The sequence below is a fragment of the Triturus cristatus genome, chromosome 11, assembly GCF_964204655.1.
Source record: "Triturus cristatus chromosome 11, aTriCri1.1, whole genome shotgun sequence".
NCBI classification, from domain to species: Eukaryota; Metazoa; Chordata; class Amphibia; order Caudata; family Salamandridae; genus Triturus; species Triturus cristatus.
In genome coordinates this window covers 1118370112-1118376111 of record NC_140594.1, presented here as the reverse complement: position 1 = coordinate 1118376111, position 6000 = coordinate 1118370112, and positions in this window count along the sequence as shown.

The window sequence follows — 6000 nt, the reverse complement described above, 5'->3', positions numbered from 1 at the left end:
AGCACTATGGCATTGAAAGTACACAGGTGGCATGAGGGGTGCGACACAATCAATGATCCAGGCTCACACTGTGCATCACAAGCTACACCAGGATTATGTACAGCACCTCAAAGCAGTCACATGCCCCAGGCCACTGTCGCAACCTCAGCAGAGTACACAGACACACACAGGCACAGGACAATCACCTGCCATTGCCAACTGCGGGTACAAACCTCACTCTGCACATGTGCCACTTCCATCCTCGTTGGGACCTGCTGGCGCTGCCGCGGCCCGTTGTAACGACCATCCTCACCGGGACCTGCTGGCGCTGCCGCGGACCGTACATCGACCATCTTTCCGGGACCTGCTGGCGCTGCCGCGGACCGTGTGCCGACCATCTCGACCGGGACCTGCTGGCGCTGCCGCGGCCCGTACCAACTAAACCACCAAGCTCGAGGATTGTGAGCTAGTCATCACCTCATCCGAACTACCTGACTGGTAACCAGACTGTCCCGCTCCCCCTTACCCTACATTGAGAGACTTGAATCGAGGGGACCCCTGAGTCCAGACCTCCTTGTACCATTCAACCGTACCTTAAGAAGTGCTTATAAAGAACACTGAACCTTATCCGTGTGTGGTATCTGTCTGTGGGGGGGAAGTTACTTGTCTGTACGATCGCTGGAGACGGCTCTCCCCGGAGGCCTCTCCTCCTGACCCCGGCCGACCCTCCCGGTCCGTCTACCCTTTCTAACATTGGTGGCCAGCGGCGCGATCCGAATCAACGCGTAATCGTACAGAGAGTAGCTCACCCCACGACAAAAACACGATGTCAGCCAAAGATAGCAGCTCCACCGAGAAATTCCAAATGGATAAGTTAGAAGAATACAACCACCGCGAACTGAGACAATTCTGCATAGAACTTGGCATTGCTACCACTGGCCTGAGTACCAAGGATGATCTAAAGCACGCCCTAGAGTCGTGAACAGAAACTGGGGTCGCTGGACCCTCCGACCAAAGCAGCATCACACCAGAGGGGAACGCCACGGCTCCCGAGGAGCGGGGAACGGGCCTCTCGCAGGAGGAGATCCGAGAAAGAGAAAGAACCAGATTGCACGAGTTGGAAATGGCACGACTCAAGATGGATGGGGAACTCAAGTTAGCTGAACAGAAACTCAACCTCGAGCATATGCGGCTCCGAGAAGAACGAGAAGAGAAGCAGAGACAGAGAGAGCTGGAGGAGAAAAAAATAACGCTCGAGCACGAGCGCCAACTAGCGGAGATAGAACTTCGGAAACAGAATAAAGAACTGGGGGTGCCTGAGCGACCACACACCCCGGGGCCAATCGAGAAAAAAGTCCACATCCCCAAGGATGTTGTCCGCGAGTATGTCCGAGAAGACAACATACAACAGTGGTTTAAAGCCTACGAGATCGCCATGACCTCCCACCGGATCGACCGGAGTGATTGGGGAGCCGGACTTTGGGGGAGGTTTGTCAACGAGGGTCGCGATGCCCTACTGCAGCTCCCCGATCACCAAATGTCGTCCTACGACCACATGAAGGCTGCCCTCCTCACCCGCTACGGCCTCACACCCGAGATGTACCGCCAGAGGTTCAGAGATTGCACCCGGATCCCAGGTACAACTTGGGTAGAATACGTGAACTATTTTAGCCGTGCCTTCGAGGGTTGGATCAAGGGGAGCCATGTCACCACCTACGAACAACTCTTTAACCTTATGGTATGGGAGCACCTGTCGAACAACTGTTTCGTCGAGCTCAGGCAGCACCTCCTCGACAGTAAGCTAACTGACCCCCGGCAGCTCGCCGCCGAAGCTGACCGATGGGAAAGCACCCGGGTGGGCCGGAGGGGGCCACACGAACAGAACAGAAGCAACCCAGGCCAGCACCGTCCTCGGGGAGGAGGAGGGGGCCAGGGGCGAGGGAGAGACGCCTTGCCAGCAACACCCGTGGCCAGCACCCCGCCTCCGGCCGGCCGGGGCAACCCCCCGTGGCGTCCTGGGTTCCGAGCCAACGTCACGTGCCACCGATGCCAGCGAGTCGGCCACTACGCCAATGACCCGAGCTGCCCGCAGAACCAAACACCCAAGCCCCGCCAGGTAGCTGCCGCCGCCCTGGGGAAGAGCGATTATCGGGGGAACCAGAAGAGTATGAGCCGGCCCAGCAAGAGTGGGAACCGGCCGCCATGGTCCTGGCGTGCTTAGGGGGAAGAGACATGGTCCCACGGGCCCCCCTCCCCGCTAACACCAGGAAATACGGTCAGTGGGTGACCATTAATGGACAGCGAGCCGAGGCCTTGCGTGACACAGGCGCCAGTGTGACGGCCGTCCGCTGTCACCTGGTGAAGCCCGAGCAGATCCTGCCGAACATTCTCTGCCCCGTCCGCTCGGCAGACAACTCTGAGAGTATGTGTCAAATGGCCTGCGTCCCGTTCGAATGGGGAGGGGTCTCCGGCCTGTTGAAGGTGACGGTCCGGGACGATGCCCCCGTGGACTGCCTCCTGGGGAATGACCTCGAGAGTTCCCCGTGGGCCACCGTTGAGAGAAGAGAGCACCTGGGGATGCTGGGCCTCCCGGACTGGGCCTGCGTAACCACCCGGTCCATGGCCGCCCGTGCCGTCCCCCGATCAGAAGAACCGGAATGGCCAGCACCTCCGCCCCCGGTCGCCCCAGTAGAAGACAACGACGAGGCCAGCCTCCCAGACCCGACGACCGAAGGGGACGCGCAACCCCAGAACCTTCCTGACCTGGCTCAGTGGCGTCAAGCAGGGGGGCCCACCCAAGAACAGTTCCGCCAGGAACAAAAGACCTGTCCCTCCCTCGAGGGACTCCGCCAACAAGCCAGCGCCCAGAACGCAGGGGACTCCACCGGAACTCACTGGGTCTACTGGGATAACGACCTGCTATACAGCGAGCAAAGAATCGCCGAGCTGGGGGCCGGTCGAGTACTGGTGGTACTCCTCCGCTTCAGAGACTTTCTGCTCAACCTGGCCCACGATGTCCCCCTGGCTGGACACCTGGGCCAGGACAAAACGTACAGCCGCCTAGTGACCCACTTTTTCTGGCCGAAAATGAGGAACGACGTCCTGAACCACTGCCGATCTTGCCCCACATGCCAAGCCAGCGGGAAGAGTGGTCGGAAGCTGAAAGCCCCTCTGCAACCCTTCCCTGTGGTCACCACCCCGTTCGAGAGGGTGGGGATAGACATTGTGGGGCCTCTGGACCCCCGCACGGCACAAGGACACAGGTTCATCTTAGTACTGGTGGACCATGCCACCCGCTACCCCGAGGCGGTGCCCCTACGGACCGTGACAGCTCCGGTGGTTGGCCGGGCCCTAATGGGGATCTTCTCCCGGGTAGGCTTCCCCCGAGAAGTCGTCAGCGACCGAGGCACGAACTTTATATCCAAATACATGAAGTCCCCTCTGGCAACAATGCGGGGTCACCTACAGATTCACGACCCCCTATCACCCCCAAGGGAACGGACTAGTGGAGCGTTTTAACCGCACTCTCAAGGGGATGATTGGGGGATTGGAAGAGCCCCTCCGTCGCCAGTGGGATGTACTACTCCCGTGCCTCCTCTTCGCCTACCGAGAAGTTCCCCAGAAGTCCCTCGGTTTTAGCCCTTTCGAACTCCTGTACGGGCACCCTGTGCGAGGGCCCCTCAGCCTAGTAAAAGAAGGTTGGGAGATGGCCCCCCTAAAGACCCCTCCAGACGTCTTCAAATACCTCCTGGCCCTACGCAATCAGACCCGGCGCTTCAGAGAGATGGCCAAGGCGAACCTCGAGGCCAGCCAGGAGGACATGAAGAGGTGGTATGATCACAATGCCTCCTCCGTTGAGTTCGAGCCTGGACAACAAGTATGGGTGATGTCCCCCACCGAACCATGTGCCTTGCAAGATAAGTGGACGGGGCCCTTCAAAGTGGTCGAGCGCAAAAGCCCCGTCACTTACCTCATCGACCTGGGGACCTCCCGGAACCCCCTTCGGGTCCTCCACACCAACCGACTCAAACCACACTTTGTGCGCTCAGAACTCAGCCTCCTGATGGCTACGGACAGTGGGGCAGAGGAAGACTCCGAACCCCTCCCGGATCTTCTGAAGACTCAGGAGAATGACGGCTCCGTGGACGGGGTCCGGCTCTCTGACGCCCTCACTTCGGAGCAACGCCAGGGCTGCCGGAACCTCCTGCTGCAGTTTGCTACCCTGTTCTCCCTCACCCCCGGGGTCACCCCGTGGTGTTTGCACGACGTGGACACCGGGGACAGTCCCCCTGTCCGACACCGGGCCTACCGCGTACCAGATCGGGTACGGGCCTGCATACAGGAGGAAGTGGCCAAGATGCTCACAATCGGGGTCATCGAGCCCTCGGACAGTCCCTGGGCCAGTCCGGTTGTATTGGTCCCCAAAGCCGCTGCCCCCGGCACCGCACCTGAACTGAGATTCTGCGTCGACTACCGGGGCTTGAACGCTGTCACCCGGACCGACGCTCATCCGATCCCCCGAGCAGATGAGCTGATCGACCGGCTGGGGGCCGCCCGCTACCTCAGTATCTTCGACCTAACAGCGGGCTACTGGCAGATCGGACTCACACCCAGGGCTCAGGAACGGTCAGCCTTCTCTACCCCCGATGGCCACTACCAATTCAAGGTCATGCCCTTCGGCATGAAGAATGCCCCCGCCACGTTTCAACGCCTCGTGAACCAGGTCTTGGCGGGGCTCGAAGAGTTCAGCGCTGCCTACCTGGACGATATCGCTGTATACAGCCGCCACTGGCCCGACCACCTCCGTCACCTCCAAGAGGTCCTACAGGCCCTCCAGCGGGCCGGCCTCACAATTAAGGCCGGCAAGTGCCAAATTGGCCAAGGGTCTGTGTTAGAAAGGATAGACGGACCGGGAGGGTCGGCCGGGGTCAGGAGGAGAGGTCTCCGGGGAGAGCCGTCTCCAGCGATCGTACAGACAAGTAACTTCCCCCCCACAGACAGATACCACACACGGATAAGGTTCAGTGTTCTTTATCAGCACTTCTTAAGGTACGGTTGAATGGTACAAGGAGGTCTGGACTCAGGGGTCCCCTCGATTCAAGTCTCTCAAAGCAGGGTAAGGGGTAGCGGGACAGTCTGTCTACCAGTCAGGTAGTTTGGATGAGATGATGATTAGCTCACAATCCTCGAGCTTAGTTGGTGCGGGCCGCGGCAGCGCCAGCAGGTCCCGGGAAGATGGTCGATGTACGGTCCGCGGCAGCGTCAGCAGGTCCCGGTGAGGATGGTCGTTACAACGGGCCGCGGCAGCGCCAGCAGGTCCCGGAAAGATGGTCGAGGTACGGTCCGCGGCAGCGCCAGCAGGTCCCGGTGAGGATGGTCGTTACAACGGGCCGCGGCAGCGCCAGCAGGTCCCGACGAGGATGGAAGTTGTAGAAGGCCGCGGCAGCGCCAGCAGGCAGGACGATGGTTCACAAGAGCGGGCTACGGCAGCGCCAGTAGTCCGTCAAGGCTGAGTTCTCTCGGTGTCTCTCGACTCCAGGATACAACTGCCTTCCTGCTCCGGAGTTGCCCCAGTTATAGGGCAGGCGCTCTTTGATGTCCGGACCCTCGCACTTGGAGGTCGGAGGGCCCGGGATGAAGGTGTCCAGACACCCAGCAGGGGGTGGAGCCAGCGCCTGGGGGAGCTGGAGGCGATCGGCACCTGGCGGGGGAAGAGCTCTTGACACTTCGTCCTCCCATTGACCTGCCAAGTGGTCCGCTCACCTCCCGGGTGGATGGTGGTGCCGGGATGTCGGGGCCGGTCAGGCCCGGGGTTAGGGTCGGGGCGAGGCCACGCGGCCTCGTGGTGCAGGGCCCAAGATGGCGGCTTGAACCGGCCGGGGGAGCCGGTGGGGCTGGGCCCCGTGATGAGTAGAGGTCCGAGGGCAGAAGATCCGTCGGGAGACGGGGTACGGGTGCTTTTCGTGGGTTATGCCTGGTGGGCCGGAGCTCGGGCCCTGTCGTGCGGGGAGGGAGCAAGCC